Raw genomic sequence first — 24752 nt, 5'->3', positions numbered from 1 at the left:
CTGGAATTTTACGCAAATTTGTATATTTTTGATTTCTCTCTAAACTTCCCACTAACATGAAGCTCATTTGACACCAAATTCTTTTCTCATCTTTGCAGCTCCAGGTTCAGAACAGAGCCCAGCAAACAGAATGCATTCACCACATACCTGTAGACAGAATCAACTATGAACATCCAAAAACAAACAAACAAACAAACAAACAACAACAACAAAAAACCCTCAGATACACACAAATTCAATGAGAAGCAAAACATCAGTGCGATGAGGAATTACACATTAGATCATTACAAAGTACATTCTCTGATAATTATTGCTACTCAACAGTGAAATAGGCAATCTTGAAATGCAAAGGATTGCTATCAAAAGTACATGCTCACTGCCAGGCATGCTGAAAGGGAAATTTCTATAGTGTTCACAGAGGAACTAAGATCAAGCGGAAATCCTGTAAGTTTATGGCCGCTGAAGCATAACTTTTATCTCTGTCACTGATGACGGCCTCTGTGGTACCTTTTAACATTGAAGACATTAAGGAAAACTGAACAGTTTTCGTTACATGTTTATGTACAACGTAAGCTGGGAGCCAACACACGAGAGAAAGAGCACGAATGAAAATGACAACACAACAAAGGGGGGATCCAAGCAGGACCTGTTGTGTCAACAAGTAAAGAGCAGAAAGATGACTAGAATGTTCAGCCCTGGGTCGCAGTGAGGAGGGTGATGCTGAGAGCCCTAGCACCCTGGAAGTGGAGTGTGGCCTTTCCAAGTCCTTGCCTATGTGCTAATCTATAGAAGAAAGAACTTAAACATTAGTGTGCAGAAAAGTGTGACTCATGTAAAACTGGGAACAATTCACGACCCTTTCCGACAGGGTGGAAAACCACAACGTAAAGCTCTGTGGGCAGACAAGGCATTAGGAAACGGCAGCCTGTCAGACTATTCCAGATTAGTACACAAGCTGTGGTTGGTTGAGTACAAACAACCCCCATAAGGGCATATATTTTAATGCTCAGTCATCAGGGAGTGGCACTCTTTGAAAAGGATTAGGAGGCGTGGCCTTGGAGGATCAGGATGTAGCTCTCAGCTAGCTACCCATTAGGCTGTCATGCACCCGACCAGGATGGTAATAGACTAAACTTCTGAAATGACAAGCCGCCCCCAAGTAAATACTTCCTTTCATAAGAGTTGCCTTGGTTGTGGTGTCTCTTCACAGGAATAGAACAGTAAGACCCAAGCTGGGATGATTTGGATATTTCCAAAGGATTGCAAAACAGAGAAATCTGTGAGAGACAGAGAGACAGAGCCTAAGACACTTGCCATTTCTGTTTCAGAATGAGTAAGAGAAACTTCGCCAGTCCCTCAAATAACCTCCACAAAGCTATCTGTTTAGTGCCAAAGATAAAGTATCTATAATGTAGGGCTTTCCCTAGGTTCAAATGATAACAATCATCAAGGGGACCCAGGTAATTCCCTGAAGCACAGCTAACAATAAAAAAAGGACTTCAGTATTACTCAACAAAATGCAACAATACCTGGTACCCCAGGACACAAAATTCACATAGAAATTCATTTGAGAATGGCAAGATCTAGCATAGGATCTTGCATCTGCTGCTGATAACAAACGAGCCCAAAAGGAACATTTCTTTCTTCCTGTGTGGGTCGAGAGTCAGAATGTGGGAAGTGGGGAGCACGTCTTTGGGTATCTCCACTCTTTATAAGCTAAAGCTGGAAAATGAGATCTGGCGGCTGGAATTATTCAAGGTCTCATTCACATATCTGCTGGCCGGTTGGTGCTGGCGACCTGCCACCTTTTGTGAGCAAAGCATTGGTTGACCTTGTCTGCTGCTTATTCCTTGCATGTGCCCAAGGTCACTGGACCTACTAGCAACACTGACCGGCACTGGGAATACTGCTCTTGGATGTTAAGGATTGATGGTTTTGTTGGTACACCTAGAGCAGTGGGATATACCTCTTCAGTTTGTCAGGCTGTTTTGCACAAAGATTGAGATTAATGATACACGCCAGGTTTCAGCTGCTTTGGCTGCATGCATACAAAGATGTGTTCTGTGACCAGCACACCAAAAGGCTTGAACATGATTCCTTTACACATGCTCCTGTTGTTCGCTACGAGAGAGGATGCGAGCCTCATGTCCTCTGATGAAGAGGGCTACAGAGCCTGTGCTGGACTCCTTGTATTCTGTGCAGGGACAATGTCTGCCCTGCTAGCTTTGTCTGTGTCTTTGGCTATAATGCATTCTCTGAGGCTATAATAGCCTTTTGAGACCTGTGAGTGATCATTGGTAATCCAGGCAAGCACTGAACTGGAGGGAGTCTTGGGACTCTCAAAACACCATGAAAACCTAATCAAAGGAAAGCCAGATGGGGGCTGGGGAGATGCTCAGCAACTGAGAACCCACGTTGCTTGCAGAGGACACCGATTTCATTCCCAGCACACACCTGGTGCCTCACAGTTATCTGCAGCTCCAGTTCCAAGAGATCGAATGCCTTCCTCTGGCCTCCAGGCACACCAAGTACCCACATGGCATACATACATGCAGGCCAACACTCTCACGCAGAAAATAAAAAAAAAAGGCTAAATGTACAAGCTACCCCCTCTTTTCTAACAGATTAACCCAAATTTAATTGAGTGTGTCTGACTAGCAGGATATATTATCAGCAAGGCGTTGGCCTTTGCTGGGATTTGCATCAGAGCCTGTTTATACGGTGGAGGTTTTCGCTTCTCTTCGTCTGGATTTTTCCATAGGATTGCTCATGATATGACTTCCCTGGGAGAAAATGATGCGAGAGGGAAGGGAGAGTGAGAGAGAAGGCGGGTATGGCACAATAGAAGACAATTTTTATAAATCCAACTCAGAAGTAATATTAGCTTTGCCCCATTATGTTGGTCACACAGACCAATTTCAGTACAATGTAGGCAGGGACAGTGAAGGAGCTAGGGATCCTTAGAGACTGACTGTTATACTCAAATACCTGTGTTAACAGGAGGAGGCTAAGGAGGTTCCAGATGAAGGAGTCTAATGGGAGACAAAAAGGTCCATTTCATAATAGACTGGCTAGTCACCGAGGACCTAAAGCTAAGTGTGAGACCAGATCCATTCCAGTTCTCAGAGGCAAAGAAAGGCTGTCTTCATGGGTGTTTACAACAGGATAGTTTCCATAATGAATATTTAGCCCACTTGAAGGTCCACATCAACATATGCATGTATGTCAGAGCAATTAAAAACACAACATTTGAAAGGGGCTTAATAAACAACTATGGGGGTTAAAAATAAATAGAAGTGGTTCTGCTTCAAGGAAAAGTATGGTAGGAAAAGCCACGTTTGTGTTAAGCAAGGGCTTAACGTCAAGACTTCAAGAACTCTGGTTCAGCAAACAGGAAATCATAACCACAAACTAGAAACAAGGCCAGGTAGCAGAAGGTGGCGTTTCCGTGACCTCTAGTTGCACTAATTAGGCAGGAACATTTGACCTAGAATTCTAGACAACATTGCCTGCGAGGGAAGAGGACACTGGGCCACCTGCACTGTAAAGCAAGGACTGCTGGTTATCAAGGTATTGTCACAGTCCCTGGCACAGAAAATAATACAGGAGCAAGTTAATTGATATTTTAAAGACTGTTTGTTTGTTGCTTTAAAATGGCAATGAGGTGGCATTCTTAGGTAGATCAATAGTGTAAAGACAATAAGAACTCCAAGAACAGGGCCTGGAGAGATGGCTCAGCGGTTAAGAGCACTGTCTGCTCTTCCAGAGGTCCTGAGTTCAATTTTCAGAAAGCACATTCTGGCTCACAACCATCTATAATGTGACCTCCTTCTTCTGGCCTGCAGATGTACATGCAGGCAGAGCATTCTATAAATAATAAATAAACAAACAAACAAACAAACAAACTCCAAGAACACAGAACATGTTGCTCAGTTAAGTTACCGTCTTAGTTAGGGTGTCTATGAAACACCAGGACCGAAAAGCAAGTTGGGGACGAAAGGGCTTATTTGGCTTACTTTCATATAACTGTTCACCATCAAAAAAATGTCAGGACAGAAACTCAAACTGCAGAAACCTGGATGTGGAGCTGGAGGCGTCCTGCTTACTGTCTTGTTTTTCCTGGCTTGCTCAGCCTATTTTCTTATAAAACCCTGGACCACCAACCCACACATGGCACCACTCACAATAGCCTGGGCTCCCCCTTCGCCACCATCTAATTAAGAAAATGCTCTACGGGCTTTCTATGACCCAATCTTATATGGAGGTATTTCGTACCCTCAGATTATTATAGTTCATGTCAAGTTGACATAAATCTAGGCAACACACTTACCATCTAGTAGTTCCTGACTAGAAGAATAGAAAGACCTGGAAAAGAATGAAATCAACACTTTCCATACTGACCTTGGGATGCAAGAGTCCCTGTGCTTAGAGTCCTCTAGTCTTGGTTTTACTTACCTGTTAAATTTCCTAAAAACTGTCATTTTGGTCAAATTGGCTAAACATTAAACTTTCCAGATTCAATGTGTACATTTCTTCCCACTTTTTAATATCCACAAGCAAGATGCTTCACAGCCTATGTGTTTGGATTTGATGAAATGAGGCAATTCTCCTGTCTGTATCCTGTAGCCAAGGTCACCCGGAACTCACTATGTAGCAACACTTCAGCCAGAAATTTTGGAGCATCCTCCTGCCTCAGCCTCCCAACTGACTGAACTACAACTGTGAGCCATCATTCCCCCCCCACCTAATATAGCCTATTTTTATTTGTCTACAACATTTGACTACAGGTATTATTTTTAAATGAATTATTTATTTATTTTATATGTATTGGTATTTTCCCCCGCATGTATGGCTGTGTGAGGGTGTCAGTTCCTGGAGTTACAGACAGCTAGGAACTGCCATGTAGGTGCTGGGAACTGAATCTGGGTCCTCTGGAAGAGCAGCCAGTGCCCCTAACCATTGAACCATCTACCCAGACTCTATTTTCCCTTCTTGTACATTCATTGACATCAACCCAAAACTTCAAGATCCAATCAAACCTTAAAATCTATAAAAGTTAATTAATTAGCCAATTATTTAATACTTTCCTTGTCAGCCTTCCCAGAGCTAACTTGCTCTCTTTAGAGCGAATTCATACTTACACATTCTGAGTTACTTGATGCCATCATTACACGTGTCCTTGTCTTGGCCACTGTTCTTTACTCGTCACTTGCTCTAGAGTGCACTGCAGATGTCTTCCTCCTTCAGAGGGTCAGCAGTACTGGACCACATTGGACGGATACATTAATTACCACGCACAGTCACGGTTAAAGAATGCTATGCATAGGCCTTGGAAGATGGTTCAGTGGGTAGAGTGAGTCCTATGCAAGGATGAAGCTCAGATCCCCAGAACCTACATCAAAGCCAGGCCTGGCATCGTGTGCCTCAGCCCGGTACAGAGGAGCCGAGACACAGAACCTAGCTGAGTGCATGAGCTCCAGGTTCAGTGAAAGGCTCTGTCTCAAAAAGCACAGATGAGATGCCAGCTAGCTGGCCAGCTTCAAGCACCTGCTGTGCAGGCTGGAAAGTCTGGTTCCTAGCATTCATGTGAAGGTACAAGGAGGGCACTGAGCTCACACAGTTGTCCTCTGTCTTCAACAAAGCACCACAGCATGTGCACACCTCCCCCCCACAACAATAATAAACAAATAAGCTCTAAAAATAACAAGAAATAGAGGAAGAGAGGATGACATTCAATGTTTACCTTTGACCTCCATATAGCACATACACACACACACATACACACACACACACATGCACACACATCACAGATAAGCACCAGCCACCACATACAAACAAAAAATAACAACACAACTTACTGAAAAAGGAACAGAATGCTATGACTGTAACATTCTGACATATTTGTGGGATAGCATTAAAGTTGGGGGGGGAGCACATTGCAGAATGTATATATAAAATTATCTGACTTTCACAAAATGGAAATTCCTCCTACATTATACAGAAAATGACTATCCAGAAAATCATTTGGAATAACACTTAATAGCAGTTATCTCTAGACAGTAGATTGGCATAATGAGTTTCTGGGAATTTTCTTTTCTCTTTGCTTACTACACACACACACACACACACACACACACACACACATGCATATGTATATTCTACCTAGCTTTGAATATTATACTTCAATAATTTTTAAAATTACTTTTCAGTAAACTCTAGAAAGGCTAGCTCTCTTTGGTATGCTACTAGATGGAAAAGCCAAGAAAAAAAACTCTAAACCGAGCATAGAGAAGAGTGAGTTATGAGATATGACAACCGAGAAATAAGATTAATTCAGAAAACCACAGAAGAAAAGAGTTTTCTGAACCAAGACCTATAAGAATTCTGGGGCCTAATTTTATACACTGACTGATGTAAAACCCACAATCACACAAAACAAAGTAGAAAGTGGAACACAGTGGGCCAGAGTGGGAAAAACAGTCAGTGGTTTTAATGGAAAAGGCTTTCTTATGGAAAGGTGTGACTGAGACAAGACTGCTATTCAAAAGACACCTCTGAAATGTTTTCCTCCCTGGGAGTGGTGTTAGTTAACTTTCCTTCACAATAACAAATACTTAGCTGGGCATGATGGCTCATACTTGTAATCCTAGTATTTGGGAGACTGAGGCCATGAAACAGGGATTACTAAATTTAAAGCCAGCAAGGACTACTTAGAAAAACATTATCTCAAAACCAACAAAACAAATGGACAAAAGCACTTAAACACAGACAATCATCAAATCATAAGGGGAAAAGAGTTGCTTTGGTGCTGGAGTTGGGTGATTTCAGATCGTGATTGGCAGGCCCGTTGCTTTCAAGCCTATGGCGAAGCAATATGTCACAGTAGAACTACATGGCAAAACAAACCTGCTCATCTCGTGACCCAGCAGTGAAAAACAAGGCACTGGGGTCCACGGTTCCCTCTGGGGTTCACTTCAAGTGTCACCTACCTAACAACCTCTACTAGGTCCCAACACTGGCCAAGGGCACCAAGCTGAAAGTTAAGCTGCTAACACAGGAGTGTTCTGGGGCCCAGGGCCATACTCTAACAAGTGACCTTGTCACAGGAGGCATGTTGCTACTAGAAAACACTGCCCAGTGTCACATAGTATCCTGACATTATTGATGTCAACTAAGTAGACTACATGAGTGACATGCTCACACCATTATGATGGTAATTAGCGTTTTATTACTCTCTCCCCAATCTTCCTTTCTTCTTTTTTATTTCCTTTCTTCTAAGTGTTTTGTTTGTGGTTTTGTGTGCATGCTTGCATGTGTAACTGAAGACTGAACCAAGGGCTTGGCACATATCAGGCAAATGATCTACATTTGTGAACTTTGTTCCCAGACTTCTTTTTTTTTTTAATTCAGTTTTCATTTTTCAGATAGTCTCATGAAGTTATTCAGGATGGCCCTTGATTTTGTAGCCTAATGAGACCTTGAACGTGTGAATTGCCTGTCTCAGCCTCCTGACTCTCTGGAATCACAACCTGGAAACACCAGCCCATCTATGCTAAGTATTTTACACAAATAACAATTATTATTATTATTACCATTTGGTTAGCACATAAACTTTAGATTAGTTTTTTCAAGATGAGATCTCACTCTGTGGCCAAGAGTAGCTTGGAACTGACTGTGTACTATAAGCCGTAGACTTGTAGCAATCCTCCTGCCTCAAAATCCTTAGTGCTGAGATAAAAGGCATAAACATTATACCCATATGCAGATTTTTAAAAAATTTGTGTTTCCTCTCTCCAAACTTCATAGATGGCTGTGGCTGAGGTAAGCAGGAAGGCAGGATTTGAGTTCAGGAACTGCTAAATGACGCCAGACCCTCTCTCGTTGCCTGTTATCTCTGCCTATCACAAAAGAGCAAAAGGGCATCGGTGAGGTCATCTGCACTTGGAGATCTGACGTAACAAACTGAAAACCCACACACTGCAAACCTGCCGAGGGAGTGTGACAGACAGCTTCATTGCACTGACCACAGGCAGTCAACTCATAGTACCCCCCAAAAGTAGAGCCCCACTGTGGTCAACTAGGTAGTGTGTCTTACTTGGCTTCCATATGGCTTGTCAGCTTTGATGTAGTCAGGGTTACTGGCACTGTGATGAGACGCCATGACCGAATGCAACTTGGGGAGGAAAGGGTTTACACTTCCACAGCACTGTTCATCACAGAAGGAAGTCAGGGCAGGAGCTGATGCTGAGGCCATGGAGGGGTGCTGCTTACTGGCTTTTTCTGCATGGCTCATTCAGCCTGCTTTCTTATAGAACCCAGAACCACCCAGCCCAGGCATGGCACTACCCACAAGCACCGGGCCCTCCTACATCAATCACTAATTCAAAAAATGCCTTGCAGGCTTGCCTATAGCCCAAACTTAGGGAGGGAGGCACTTTCTCAGTTGAAGTTCCCTCCTCTCAGATAAGTAACTTGTGTCAAGTTGGCATAAAACTAGCCAGCAGGGCCTCCTTGCTTATGCTGTGGGGCTGGGCCCTCTGACCTTCTTCTGGTTCTAAGTGCTGCCTGAGTCATATTTTATTTTGTGTTCAAGTAAACCCTGTTAATTTAACCTACCTGAAATTTTGCTTCTAACAACGTCTATTGTTAGACATTGTGTTCATCCCCCCACATAATAAATAATAAAAACATTATTCTCCATTTTGCTTTCTTATCCATGATGGTGTAAAAGTTTGTCCTAACTTTCCAACTTTGTAGCTCCCACATTACGTAAGACTCACCACCAAAGCTATTGCATAAAGCAGTATGCGCCTGCAGTTCTTTCTCCAGTTCGGCAGCGTGAAGAACTTTGACAAATGGAAAACTTTTCATAACTCACCTGGCCAAAATCTGACAGACATGAACCTCACTCACTTGGCAACAAACTTTGTCCTGACCTGAACTGGCTTAAAGCTGATCTGTACTGGTCACCATCACCGTGAGTGCTCACACATTTCACTGCCACTACATCCACCTGTGTAACAGGGCAGCTGTGCACTCCGTGTCTACACGATGATGTGGCCTGCTGACTGCATCACAACTTCAGGTTCCCCAAATCCTGACCTACAAGCACTACTGGGTCCTCAGGGTTTCCGGTGAGCAATATTTTTATCCTCTCTTCTTTCTTATTTTTTTTAAAAAAATAATTAATATTTATTTTCTCCAGTCTTTATATTTCAGTGTAGAGAATCTCTTTGGCCTTTTAACATAAACACTTTATGACTTTAGAAAATTCAAGTATTGTCACGGAAAACAATAGAGAATTATCCTACATCCTGCATGACCAGTTTTTAATCGTTTATTGATGGTGAGACACCCCCAAAGAATTTGAGCTTTTTAAAACCACTCAAACAGTGTTTAAATGTGCAAGACTTCTTTACAAGCTCTTTGACCTGTCTTAAATCTACTAATGTATGATTAAACTTGAGATGGTCCCAATAGGCATTAATGTCTAACTGTTCTTTGTTCGGTCTCTCTTTGTCTTTCTCTGTCTCCCTCCCCCGCCCCCCATGGTCTGTCCCCCTTCCTCCCTTCCGCCCCCCCCCCCCCCGCCCATCTGTCTCCCTCCTTCCCCCACCGTGTACTCTCAAGGTTACTTTTCCTGTTCAGCCATCACATTCATCCACTCTTTTTTGCATGATCTCAGAAACACAGGTGCCAACCCACAGCATCCATTAAGCCTGACATTTAGAAATGTGGAAATGACACTGAGTTATCACTCATTGAGGGAAATTTTACATGACAGGTGACTGACTCATTAAGCTTGGTTCTAAGAACCAAGAAAAGATTCCCTAATGAAGGTTGCTGGGAACCCCCACGTGCCCCAGATCTCAGACATTTCCTAGCCTTTCTGTGGTGAACCAGTAGCTATTATAGTAGCTGAAGTCACAGAATACTCACCCACGGGCTTAGACTAGGCAGAGCACTGCCCACTCTGAAGTAGAATCCACAGGGATTGTGACGTCTTCTCCATCTGAGTGTTGTTTGTGTAGTCAATACCTAAGTTTCCACAATAGAGTTGGAAATTCTGAACTTTTACCAGGGAAAACAGAATTTCCCTAAGATTACCCACACAGCCTGGGTGTGCGCGAGCATGTGCGTGCCAGCATGTGTGTTGTGCTATCTTAAGAGCCTTCACTGAGTTCAAAGTTGAAATACCTTTTACTTGAAGTCCATACTAGGAAATTATTTAATAATCTGTGTAACATCAGCATGGCATTAATTAGTGCAAGTCTGGTGACTTCACAGGGACGGGTTAAGCATGGTAGGTATAGTCTCGTTAAATTTATTATTCAGAAATAAGTCTGAAGACCTTAGCCTCCTACCTCCCCAGCTGCCGCATGATGCAGCTGTTTTTCTGTGCACCGAGCTATACCAGATGATTCTATGGTCTCTATTTCTCTGTTACTAAAGGCTTATTGAGCAATCAGTGGGATTGGAAGCTAAACTGAATGGAGAGGGCTCAGCTCACTCAGAAACGGGAAGGCCATGCCGGCAGGGTTCCCTGTGTGCTACCCACAGCGATCCTCATTGGCAAGGATCCATGGCACCAGGTCCCTCAGCCACTCTCTCTCAATCTGCCCAGGCTGTTCCCACACCTGAGTCCTTCTGCAGAGCTTTGCTCATCAGGCCTCGCTGGTCCCAGACCGCGCTTTGCTGCCAAAAGCAGTAAGTGACCTGCCAGACTTGATGCCCACAGAGCTAGGATCAACGCGGCACTGAGAGGCAGATGATTCACTCTCTGTGAGGTACAAGAGATGTTTCCCGAAAGCAGAGGTGCCCCGCCGCCCATTACAGATGGTCTTCAAAGAGTAATTGGAGAGCGCAGAGAGAATCCCTTATGAAAATCTTAACTAATGTGCCTCAGTTGGGAAATTCAGAAAAGATGAAACAAGCTGCAACGTCTCCTCGTCTCATTTCACGCCCCGCTCGTGTGCTAAGCCCTCGTTTCAACACAGCCTCAGTCACTCAAGTTCTTTCATGAAGTATATTTATTATATGCTGCAGCTGTATGAATACAATAAATCCATTAGTACTTGTTAGCTATTGAGCCAAAACAGGCTAACTATGCTGGAAAGCTGTTGCGCTCCGGGTGGGCGAGGCCGGGGGCGGGGGCGCGGAGTGGGCGGGGCCGGGGGGGCGGGAAGAGGGCTCTGCCTGCAAGTAGCTTCCATTCTGGGAACCTAAGCGATCTGAGAAGCAAAGCTGTGAACAAGTAAGTCACTTGTCAGTTGAGCTTTGAAGGTTTGGCACTTGTCTGAAAAGCAAAACAATAGTTCCATGTCTGTTACATATTCAAGATCAAGTATCAAAATGAAAACCTATAACACACTTTGGCATAATACCAAATTTGAGTCATGGAAAATGAAAATTCTTGAAAATGATAGTGGGATTTTTTTGTTGTTGCTAATTGCTATGGAAGAAGATTCTACAGCAGTAGCTGAACGAATGTTAACATCATGAGTCTAAAATTGAAACATTAAAAACGAGCAATAAGAAATATTAGTCATTACTCTTTTTTATCTCTTTGGATGGAATTTGGCCACAGATATATGTTGGCGAATTAGTTATTTCAGTCAAAGGGATGGCACCAGTTGCTCATTTTGTGAGGTTTGCACGTAGGGGTTGTATTCAGTCTGTCTCATGGGGCTACTCTTCACTGACATTGGCCTAGAGTAGAAACGTCATGCCTCTCACTCTCTCTCAGTCCAACCTGTGGTCTCTGGGGGAGGTGACAAAACCTCTTCTTGGTCTGTGACCAAGTTCACCGTCAGGCAGGGCATGCTTCGGTGATGCTTTGGGCAAGCCAGGCCCATTTTTATCTCTGCTCAGAAGTTGCTAGTACATACCCTTATGGCTCCACTGTGTCCTGCCAGGGAACCATTCCCATTTAAATCTACTAAGCAAATAATTCTGTTCTACTTCCAATGGTCCTGTGGGCCCATGTTAAATGCTTTTGCTAATATAGTTGTCATATTAGGGACCTGGCCTGAGGAGTAGCCATCACGTTCTGCACCTGCTGTCCTGGACTTCCTGGTGAAGATTGGCAGGGCAAGGAAATTCAGCATCCAAGCAAGGTCCACCAGTGTTGTGGGTCCTAAACAAGACTGAGAAAGACAAATAGATTTGGAGAAACACTTGGGCAGGAGTCTTGAATGCTCATATTAACCCTTTATATTTAAAACACACATTTATCCATATATACGTGTATCTATATATATATGTATACATAATTGAGTATGTATATATGTGTGTATAATATATGATACATATATGTATGTCTATACATATATGTGTGTATATCTATTGACTTATCTATATCCACACATATATGTATACATATGAATGCATTGTATATGTACATATATATGAATAAATAAAGTTAACCAGAGAAACAGACAAGTACCCAAGTTGGGAAGTTACTGCAAGATGCTGGGCCCTGACAGAGAACTATAGAGGCTAGTGAGAAAGCCAGGCCAGTACAACTATCTAACCCACGTATAGCAGTAAGCACACTCTCAATGCACAGGAGAGAGCTGGACCCCTCTTGCAGAACCTCCTCAGAGTTCCCCAGACGACTCACATTAGCAAAGAATCCCAATCATCATGTGTCCCAATAGCATCTCCTTCTGACCTGTTATGTTTGCAAATGTCCTACGTCACCAGCTTCCATCTAAAAAGCTATTATCAGTTCAGTTTTAATCAGTTATACCAAGTAGAGAGTTATACTGCCCCCAGAGGCCTTGCAGGTGTGGCTGTGGTGTCACATGTGCATCAGTAGGTGGCAGAGAAGACAGAGGCTGTGTCTATGCTCAATATTCTGACTCATGAGCATCAGAATGATTAGCAGCCTAATATTCCCTGAAAAAAAGATGAGCATGAGATGACCACCAGTCTAGTGCCAGGGGACAAGACAGGCAGCTAGCCTGAGATGACACCAGTCCAGTGCTGTGAAGGTCTGGGGGTAGGGGAGCAGACCATGCTTGAGATGACCCCTGTGTGGGAAAGACTTTAAGCTTTATCACAGGTGTAAGCAGTCTTGGTGGGCTTTACCCTTGGATACCCCATGGATACCCTGAGATAGACTGGGTAGAGACATCCTGGGCCTGGAATTCAGGACTCCATCTGGACTATTGTTTTTCTAATCAACCCTCAATGGAAGAAGGAGACCACCCTTCGCACGTGACACAGACAGGTGGAGAGGAGAGAGCAGCAGCAGGTTCAGACCCGGCTTGAGCGCAAGTGGATCAGCAAACAGGCTGGACCAACATGTAAGCCAGAGACACCTAGGGACCTGTCCCCGTAGAACGGATACTGGATGGTTCACTCTTTTTTCCCTCTTGTGTAATCTAGATGGGTTGTATAATAACGTTTAATTGTTAAGAAACAGAGCCTACAACCCTGCCTGGCACCATAATGCATGTGAGGGGCATAGCACACCTGAGACCACTCCTAAGATGACCCCAGACTCTCAGAGACCCCAGGCACCACTAAGAGGAGGAAGTAAGTGGTGGAGAAATGGAAGAGAAAGAGACACAGAAGGATGTGGGCACAATGAAGAGAGGCAGAACTGGAGGCACGAGGGGAGTGAGGCTTGATGTGAGTAGCCAGTGATGCCACCTGGGACTGTACGGAGGTCCTGGCCTGTGCTGCCTCCAGGAGGCATCAGGAGGCATGTCTGCGTCCATGGCCCTGCAGCAGCAGGGATCTATTACCACCAAAGGCCAGGTGCACATCCCTGGCCCCGCACATTGTGGGGAGTTGCAGGTGTGTCATCCCTGAGGATACCAATTGTCTCCTGTGTGGTGGTGTGGAGGGGGTGGTGGCAGGGATACCTATAATGGGTATTTGCTGCTTTGTGAGTTCCTTTCTCTCTTCTACCCTCTCTACTCCTTTATTTCTTCCCTTTCAACCCTCTAACACTAGATAGGTAAGAAAAAAGGATAGAGGGGAAAGGAAGCATTGTTATCATTAGACCTGATTAGGAGCATCCAGTTCCTTGGGGCCAGTTTGACCTCTGCTGACAGGATATCTAATTTCTTCTCATTTCTTTATACAGGACTACTTGACAAACTGCAACCAACATTATCCAACTACCTACCAACTGACCCCTTATCAGGGATCTAGCATTTATATATCCTCTGAAAAGTCTCCAAAATTCCAAACATCACACACTGGAAGAAACTATCTGCAGCTGGCAAAACCACACTGCTGCCAAAGCACAAGACAAATCATTGTCACCTGCTGCAGGGCAGCCCTATGTTCCCACATCTGGAACTATAACAAAAATATATTCCCGTAACATTTGTGTGTGTGTGTGTGTGTGCGTGTGTGTGTGTGTGTGTGTGTGTGTGTGTGTGTGTGTGTTCAAAGAAACCAAAATCACACAGTTCTCACTATAGATACCTTCCTCCCTCCTCACCCTTGTGGCAGGCAGGAGATCTGGCCCTGGGGTCATGAAAGCAGGAGAGTTGTCCTTGGTCTTCACCAGCGGCAGCACTTGAGAGATCTGCACCTCGCCTAGGCAGCACAGTAGAACCAACCCTAGTGTCAAGGGTGCAAGTAAGCTGAGAACTGGCCTTACCAATTGTCTGCCATGGAGTGACACTGGCAAGGGAAAGATGCACTCTCTCATCCCTTGCCACCTCTAACAGGCGTAAGAGCTAGTCCTGCCCCTCACCTGCTGCAACACTCAGGAGAGCACTGTAGAGCTGATTCTAATGACAGAGGCAAAGATGGGCTGGACCCAACTTGTCTTCCATACAGCAGTGTGGACAAGGGAGAGATGCCCTCTACCACCCTAATTCCTTGTAAACTACAGCAGTCTGGAAAGCTGGCCCTGAGACCATGAGAGCAGGAGAGCTGTCTGAACCTGCTGCAGCATTCTGGAGAGCAGGGTAGCACAGTAAAGCTGGCATTGGATGTGGAGTTTGCAGGTGAGCCATCCTTGAGGGCATAAGTGCAGGAGAGCCATCCTTGCCTCTTGTCTGCTGGGCCATGGTATGGACAAAGGAGTGACACCCTCCTTCCCTTCCTTGGCACTCCCCATCTATGGCATGTAGGATGACTGGCTCCAGGGTCATGAGAATTGGAGAACTGGTGATGTCCATTACCATTGGCAACAGTCACCAGAGAGTGCCCTGTACCCGGGCAAGCAGGAAGAGCTGCCCCTTGTTGTAGGGGATTGCTGTTGAATCAGCCCTGAGGGTGTGAGAGTGGGAGAGCTGATGAGCTGACCAGATCAGATACCTCACAGGCCCAGATGTAGGTCTTTGAATTGGCCCAGCCCAACATCTATCTGATCTGTGAACTGCTGGAGTGCATGTAGGGGCTGGTCCTACAGATCCCAAACTACAGGATCTTCATGACATAGGACCACAACAGGAGATCCAAGAGAAGTCCCAATGAGGTTCCAGTGTTGATGTAGTAGCAGAAGCCAGAGGCCTTTGTACCAGACCAACGAGTCATTGCAATGAACATTTGCAAGAAAAAAAAGTATGGACAAAAGGGTGTAATGTGGGACATGGTGAGATCTTTTTTTTTTCTTTGTTGTTGCAAGGGTGGAGGGCAGGTACAAGAGAAGGGGTAGATGAGTGAGACTGGGGTGCATAATGGGAAATTCATAAAGAACCAATAAAAAGTAAAAAAAAATCTGGTTAAAATATCAGATGTCTATAGTCATTGTATACCTGTGTGTGTGTGGTATAAATTTGCGGAGAGACTGGAGTAGGTGTTTGTGCAGAGGTCAGAGGTTGGCATGTGTGTCTTTATTAATATTTCTCTAACATATTGTTTGAGACAAAGTTTCTCACCGACCTGTAGCTCACTGATTCAGCTACACTGCCTGGCCAGCAAGCAGTAGGGATGCACCTGCCTCTGCTTCAGCAGAGCTAAGGTACCAGGTACAAACTGCTGCACTGAACTTTCTACAGGAGTGCCTGGGATCCAAACTCAGGTCTATATGTCTACAGAACAATCACTTCACCTAGTGACCCACTTTCCCAGCCCTTATAATGCAATTTTTAACCTGGCACATTAAGTGACATCAGGGTTGCATGCATGGCAGGGGTTGTGTACATGGGGGGTTGTATACATTGGGGGTGGTGTACATGGGGGTTGTGTACATGGGAGTTGTGTACTTGGGGATTTGTATATGTGGGGGAGTTGTGTGTATGGGAGTTGTATATGTGGTGGTTTGTGTATGTGAAGGTTTGTGTATGTGGGGTGTGTACATAGGGGGGTTGTGTATATGGAAGGTTGTGTATGTGAGGAGTTGTGCACTTGGTGGTTTGTGTACGTGTGGGAATTGTGTATATGGGGGCTGTATATGTGGTAGTTTGTGTATGTGAGGTGTGTACATAGGGGGTTGTATACATGGAAGGTTGTGTACATGAAAGGTTGTGTATGTGGGGGGTTGTGAACTTCTCAGTTTGTATATGTGGGGGAATTGTGTGTGTGTGTGTTGTATATGTGGTGGTTTGTGTATGTAAAGGTTTGTGTATGTGGGGGGTGTACATGGAGGGTAGTGTACATGGGGGGTTGTGTACATGGGCAGGGGTTGTGTATGTGGTCATCCACAATCCTGACCTGCAGCTGTCAGAGCACAGGTTTCATGGCCTTACAGTCTAGATGGCATAGAAGCCTCAACAAAAGACCCCACTAGAATTTCTTTCTGTGTCTGCCCTTCTGATATTTACAATGCACATTTGATTGCATATGCATGGCACTGCATTATGAATTTAAAACATAGAGAGATCTAAATGCCCAAAGCTTGGAAGATTTTCACCCATAGGACAGCATAGCCAACTACTAGAATATTTTTGATACCTGTTCTAATAATTCTTATAAAGATTATTTTCCAATATACAAAGTCACTTGACTATACATTTAAATGAAAACTTGGTATTCAAAATTATTTGCAAGCTAGGACATAACCTCTTACAAATCAAGACTAGGGGTGGGGTTGAGGAGAACCAGAGGGTTTGTTCAAACATAATAGTGTCTGTTTACAGGAGTTGACATTATTTCCTCCTTGTTTTGGGGAATTCTGACCATTTTGCTATATTGATTTAACATATTTAAGAACATTCTACATTTCCTAGCATGTGACTCTTTCAAGACATTCATGGTCTTCAAAAACCTACAGAATATGACATATGTTTTTTTATTATTTTAAAGATTCTTTGACAATAAGACAGGTTAACTCCTGGCAACACCCAGCCAACCTCAAAGAAGATGATGAGCATCAAAGAACCTCTTTATGGAGATGGTTTCAAACATGGCAAACAAGTCACTGGGCAAAATGTTTCTGTCACAGACAGAGTTCTTCCTAAAAATAGGCAAGCTTGGATGCAGGCAGAGTCAATGGCCAAACTCTGCCAAGAGAGGGTAAGCAAGTCCTCAATAGTTCCTGCCTCACAGATATATCTGTTAGATACACTGGGCCAGAAGGCTGAAGATGATGCTCCAATGTTACAGAGAGTTTTGGGTGACTGTTCAGGCAGCAAACGGTCTCTGTTATTTTCTTGTTTTGGAAGGTGCCAACCTGAATTTCCTGTCTACTCAGATAATTAATTGTATTCCTTCTCAAGTCTCTGATAGGATGAAAGACTAGATAGTTTAGTTTTACAACTAAGCTTAGATGTTTTGGGGTTAAGATGTTTTTAGGTCTAGATAGATGTTTTAAGTTGCTAAAGATGAGATGTGATAGATACTGATTTATTCAGAATTTTACATGCACCAAAATGGGAAAGATGTTTTCTTCAAGGCTGCCAAATACAAATAGCCAAAACAGTATGAATGTAACATTATTATAATTCCTGATTGTTTCATGGTTCTTCTTGCTGTAGGTGGTTTACTGTATATGTGTGTAATAATATAAATGTATATATAAAAAAGAAAAGTAATAAAAAATTTAAAAATACATTCACAACTTTCCTATCTTTGATTTTTAACATTATTTTTTTAGAAACAATCATTTTTAAGAATTTGCCTAAACTAAACTTCTTTACTGAGATCAGTCACAGGCTAGCTCCGAGTTTGGACCACATATAGGTGAACCATTCTAGAGATTCATGAAGTCCATTCCCCTTGACTCAGCCTTCAAATAGTATAGCCAACCACTATAATATTTTTTGACTGATGTTCTAATAATTTTTATATTACTTTCAATGTAGAAAATAACTTGAATATAAGTTTAAATGAAAACTTAAATTAAACTTTCTCACACTTCTTCCCCTATAGTAGGAAAAAGTCTGCCTCAGCTTCACGTTGGTTAGAGGGAGCATCTCTCTGCAACCACAAGCAATAGTCTGATTCCGCCCAGTACCATATGCATAGGCCAACCCCCAGGCCAACACCCAGCCCTGTAGGCTTTGAGTCCTACATCCCCATGCACCACTGGGCAGGTCTGGCTATTGCTTGGCCCCACCTGTGGGAGGATGGGCCCCACCCCCTCTTAACTCTAGTTTGCCTATAATTCTCTCTGGATACAGAAAGATAAATACCAAGCCAGGAAACGGTTGCTCAACAGGACTGTTGGCTTCACAAAAGCAAATTTGTTCATTCCTCCGAGCAGGAGAGTCTGGATTCAGCGTGTGGCTTGCCATGCTCCCTCTGCCTTCTGCTACAACTCCAGATGCTTCGCTGTCAGCCTTAGTCAGCCGTGGTACAGGGATGAAGCTGGGGGACGTCAAGATGGCCTGGTGGGTAGAGACACTTTGTGCCAAGCCTCATGACCTGAATTTAATCCTTGGGGCTAACAAGCTAAAGGGAAAGAGTCAGCTCCCAAAAATCAACTCCCAAAAGTGTTCCTCTGACTTCTAAACACATGTCATAGCATTTGACTTGATAGTCTTACACAGACACACACACACACACACACACACACACACACACACACACAATTTTTAAATGAAACTGGAGCTGAGCAGAGGCACAGGACACAAAAGACAAGAGCTATAACTGACATAAGGAGGCTGTGGGTGTACAATAAACTAGAATATTCTATTTGGACTGGAGTCTCTTCTAGGCCATTTAACTGTTTTGGGGGGGGGGTAGTGGTTTGAGACAAGGTTTCTCTGGGTAGCCGTGGTTGTCCTGGACTTGCTTTGTAGACCAGGCTGGCCTAGAACTCACAGAGATCTACCTGCCTCTGCCTCCCCTAGTGCTGGGGTTATAGGCGTGTGCCACTACACCCTGCTGTGTCCTGTTTTGTTTTGTTTGTACATGTAAGGGCCATGGGTCCTGAGAACCAAATTCAGATCATCAGGCACGGCAGTAAACATCTTTACCTCATCTCATTAGCCAGGAGAGCTCTTTTTTGAAACAAAATTAAGAAATAAATTGCTGGGGCTGGAAAGATGGCTCAGAGGGTAAGAGCACTGACTGCTCTTCTGGAGGTCCTGAGTTCAATTCCCAGCAACCACATGGTGACTCACAACCATCTATAATGAGATTCGATGTCTTCTTCTAGCCTGCAGGTGTACATGCAGGCAGAACAATATATATATATTAGATAAAATCTTTTTAAAAAAAAGAAATTGCATATGAGAAAATGCATTTTCATGCTCAATACCAAATGTGATACAGCCAGTCAACAGTGCAGTAGCTTCCCTGAAGCAATTTTGTTCCTCCTTTGAGCTATGTATTATTGAACATAGTCTAGCACCAGATATTGCAGTGGGCCATTCTACTCCATTGTGGAAAACTGTGTGGCCCTTATGTTCCTACCACAAAGTGGTGGAGTTTTCAATGTGTGAGACATAGAGGGGCTATAGGCACAAGGATGCAGCTTGACAGTAAAATTTCCACTTTCTCTTTTAAATGAGATTATAGTTATGCCCATACTTGAATTTAATTGACTTGGTTTTGTAATCAGTAATTATTATGCTCTAGAAGATACATTTTTTATCTCACACATCTATCTCGAGTCTATTGTTAAGTCAGATATTGTTGATTCTATTTTATTAGCTTTCTAGTGTCCAGAAGTTAAGGTCTGAGACAGTCATTTGTCCACTAAATGTAAAATGTGCTTTTGAACAAGTAGTGTATATTAAAACATGGTTAAATGTAATAGAACAAGTTGTTCTCACATTATAATATAATAGAGCTACCTACAATTTTACACACATGCACACACACACATATCTTCTAAAGCTCTGCTGAGACTTAGGAATTAGGAACTCAATTCTTTCCTTTCTCTCTTTTTTCCACAGAAAGTCTTCTCAGACACCTAGATTTTGTTTTGGATTTGTTGTTTGGCTTGAATATAGTATTTTTGTTAGTTCTTTGAGAGTTTTATATGTGCAAACATTGTACTTTGATTGTATTCTCTCCCCCCACAGTTTTCCTATAACTCCTCCTTCCAACCCCCCTCCCGCCCCGTGACCTCTTATTTATTTCATTGCTTTATGACCCACCAAGTCCAATTTGTGCTGAATACAGTCATGGGTGTGGTCCAGCCACTGGAGCGTGATTGACCTTCCAGGGGCTAGATCCTTACAGAGAACTGACTCAGTCTTCTCCAGAAGACATCAACTGTCCATAGCGCCTCAGCTGCGGGTGGAGGCTCCTGAGCTCCTGCCTCCTCGGGCCTTGTGATGGCAATGACTATTGTGAGTCCATGAATGTAACAGTCCTTCTGTGTTAGAAGGCAGCATTATCCCTGAGCCCTGACTGTACAGCTTCTCTACTCCTTGTCCCTCTCCTAGTCTCAGGGGAGGGGATGTGATGCAGACAACCCACCATGGCTGAGTATTCCATAACACACCACCATCCACCTGGGGCGGGGGGAACCCTCCACACCACCACTGACTGGGGGGAGGGGACACTTCTGCTGAGGTCTCAGAGATGCACTATTCTATAGGTAGAGAGATAAAAATTTAGAGGGCAATGCGACACTATATTTGTTTAGAGAAATAATATAGTAGGTTCATCCCTAGGACATGCTAAGTCCCTGGCCATAGGTTGTTGGCCAGATGTATAGAACTGGGCATGTGTTTCCTCCCATTAAATTCCATCAGAAAGCAGTTGGTTACTCAGGTAACATCTGTATCTGTGCCACTATGGTACTTAGGAGCATATCTTGCCACACTGGTCATTATTGTAGTTCACAAGGTCCATAGCTGTGTAAGACTACTGATAACTTCCCTGCAACCGCCCACAAAGCACCTTCCTTACTACAAAAGCCAGCCAGCTACAAGAGGCAGCAGGCTGGTCCCTACCGCCTTGAGTTAACCATGTCTTGAGGAGAGGGGAGGTCTCCCACACCTGGCCTGATTTATTTACTTATTTTTATTTTTATTTTTTGAGACATGGTTTCTATGCATAGCCTTGGCTGGGAGCCTCTGCCTCCCCAAGTGCTAGGATTACAGATGTATGCCACTGCACCCAGCTGTTGATTTGTCTTTTAAATTCCATTTCTCACTGAAGGAAGCTATTATTTCTCCAGTGAAATGACTGATTCTAGAACTGGGTTGGGAAGATAAAAGAGGAGACTATGCTTTATATTCTTCAAGTGATAGAAATCAGGTCCATGCACACTGAAGCCTGCTGGAAGGCATATTTTTTCATACAAAGAAAATGTGAACATGAAAGCAACAGATTATATTCTCATGTTAAATGAGGAAAAACATATGGGGATGGGAGAGATTTAGATGAAGTCGCGGCATTGGAAAGTCACAAAGTGGCAGGAATTACCAAGAGTTGCTAAAGCTAACAGGTTAGTGCTGGTAAAGAACAGTATTTTTACAGCAAGCCAAAGTATGACTCCACAAGTTGCTTTTTGTTTGTTTGGGATTTTTTGTTTTGTTTTGTTTTTTGTTTGTTTTGTTTTGGTGTGTGTGTGTGTGTGTGGCAAGGTCTTATTGTGCGGCCCTTGGCTAGCCTGAACTCATGTTGTAGACCAGGCTGGCCTTAAAATCACAGAGATCTGCCTGCCTCTGCCTCCTGAGTGCTGGGATTAAAAGTGTGTGCCACCATGTTAAACCCACAGATTGCTTCTTTTTTTAAATTAATTTATTTATTTTATGTATATGAGTGCTCTATCTGCATGCACACCTGCATGCCAGAAGACAGCATTAGAAGGCATAGATGGTTGTGAGGCACCATGTGGTTGCTGGGAATTGAACTCAGGACCTCTGGAAGAACAGACAGTACTCTTAACCACTGAGCCATCTCTCCAGCCAGTTAAGATTGCTTCTTACCAAAGGAAAATAGTAACTCTATAGTGGAAAAAAGTCCTTGTTTGTCTGAAGTGGTGACCCCAAGCCATACACGCACGGCCTCACCCTGGGGAGGTAGAGAATGTGGCCGTATCCACAGTAAAAGCTTCACAATTCCAATGCAATTACACTGCAGACACTGTGACGAGACCACCCTTGGTCTGTCGGACCCTAACTAATAAGACACAGAGGAGAAGACAGGGGCATGGGTGGGAAACTGTTCTAGATTTTAAAGAATTAAAGAGATATAACAATAAAATATAATGTGTGTCCTGCCATTGAGCACCAGCAAAGCAGTGAAAAACTTGGAATATTTTTGTGGTAATTGATAAAACTGGCTAATGCTACACTTTATGATTAGTCATCATTCTCAGGAAGTATATCTTGACTAGTAAGGAATAATGGAAGTGCTGTACTCAACCTAGCTGTAAATGGTTTGTGTCTGTATAAAGAACTCACTTTCCCAGCACCTGGGAGGCAAAGACGGGCGGATCGCTGTGAGTTTGAGGCCAACCTAGTCTACAAAGTGAGTCCAGGACAGTCAAGGCTACACAGAGAAACCCTGTCTCGAAAAAGAACTCACTTAAATGGCAAGAGTCAACACATGGTATATGAGAATGCTGTGTTCTAGCATTGTAATTTTTCAGTAAGTTTGTAATTATTTAAAACAAAATTTATAAAAACAAAGATAACCAGATTATTAATTGCAGTGATAACCAGGTATGAGAACAAACACATTAGAATTGCCTCATTAAGCCTTTTTGCCTCCCGGAGGACATTTGCAAATGTCTAAAAATATTTTCAATGTTTTCTTGGCTGTAGAGCTGGAGAGTTGTGCAGTCTGGAGAGATGCTACAGGCACCTAGTGTATAGGGATGTTGCTACACATCACAATATGTGTGGGACATCTCCATACAGCAAATACTCAGCTAACCCAAAATGTCAAGAGGACCAAGAAGCTGGGGCTGGGGAGAGGGCTCAGCAGTCAAGGGCATGTAGAGCTCCTGAAAAGGATCCAAGCTCCTCAGGGGATCCAGTGCCCTTTTCTGGCCTCTATGAGCAGTACACTAACGTGCGGCCCCACTCCCCACCCCCACCCTGCACACACACACACACACACTCACACTCACACACACATACACACATGCGTGCGCCCAGTTTAAAAGAAAATTAAGCTAAGAAAAAAATTAAAAAGTTAAAAACCCTTCCTTTCACCAGGACTGGTAGCCATGCCTGTGATTACAGTGTGCATGATGCTGGGGCTGCAGAGCCTCAAGTTCAAAACCAGTCTAGATCACCAAACAAAACTGTCTTAAGACCAAAGGGCTAAGCTATGACTCAGCTGGAGAACAGTTGTTTAGCATTCGCAAATCTGTGGGCTTGATCCCCAGCAAGAAAAAAAAAAAAAAAATGACAACAAAGACATTTTCTTCACTGAAAGATATTATACGTCTTCATGGATATCAGAAGATTTAAAATGTTCATGCGATTTGATATACACTTAAAATATTATCACAAAGTTTTTCATCAATAGAAGGCTTTTATTTTGTACGCAGACACTTATTTGTACTTTAAGACCTAGTGATCATATACAAACATCTAAATGCCATGCTAGGCACCAGGGGAGAACAGTAGAAATGTGGAGACTCATGAGAGCTAACAAGTTGTTTTTATAATCTTGGGCAATAGTTTTCCTGCAGATGTGAGTTCAAGACACTAGGATATCCCTTTGAAAAAGACAAGCTTTTCTCAAACTTAAGGGTGCGCTCATAAAGTAGTGTCCATATATCAGATTTACAGGTTACCCTGGGGTAATTCACAAGACTTCTTTGGGGCCTAATGAGGTTTCCAGTTTGCACCTAGCAGAAACTACACAACTATCACGTAAGTAACATGACAGATCCCACATCATCAGCCAGGCTTTTGCGTAACAAGCAACCCCAGTTCTAATGGCAACTCTCAGCAACATACAGTCATCCTCACTTTGAGAAGGACCACTACCATGGTCAGGTTAACAGCTTCCAGCCCAGTCTGCTCTAATGCCTGCCATACTATAGACCAGTGGGTCCCAGAATGGACAGCTGACACCTCCCAGCAGATCCTAGGAACTCAGGAATTGGGCCAGATTCCCCAAGGGTACTTAAGGATTTACCCAACTCACTCTTGTCATAGGCACTTGACCAAAGCATATGGCAATCATGCCAGATGTCACCTGGGCAGGGGAGATGTGTACTGTGCCTGTCTTGCTGGTGACTCCGAATGCAAACTTGAGGACACCGTTGCAGTTGGCTCCATCCTGCACTACAAAGGCCTCCACAGTAGGCTTTTAAGAACCTTTCTTTAATAGTTTTTTCCATATACTTAAGATGGAAGTTAAGAGCTGGTAATTGTTTTCCTACTATGAACCAAGCAGCAAAGAGTTCTATTTTTTAGCCTCCCTGGACTATATTACATTTGTTTTTAGCCTGGAAGCAGCCATTGATAAGGTGT

At 43.5% G+C, this 24752-nt stretch overlaps 1 non-coding gene and 1 pseudogene across 1 annotated transcript; both read left to right on the top strand.

Moving 5' to 3' along the window:
* Positions 1-24752, top strand: part of LOC127196665 (60S ribosomal protein L21-like) — a 102353-nt pseudogene that overhangs the window by 22163 nt on the left and 55438 nt on the right.
* LOC127196783 (small nucleolar RNA SNORA17) lies at positions 12767-12898 on the top strand. Its single transcript, XR_007831550.1, has one exon. It is a non-coding gene; the product is annotated as a small nucleolar RNA SNORA17 (small nucleolar RNA).

The sequence above is a fragment of the Acomys russatus genome, chromosome 12 (genome assembly GCF_903995435.1).
Source record: "Acomys russatus chromosome 12, mAcoRus1.1, whole genome shotgun sequence".
NCBI classification, from domain to species: Eukaryota; Metazoa; Chordata; class Mammalia; order Rodentia; family Muridae; genus Acomys; species Acomys russatus.
The sequence above is the reverse complement of the archived record's forward strand: the minus strand, read 5'-3'. Positions and strand labels throughout refer to the sequence as shown.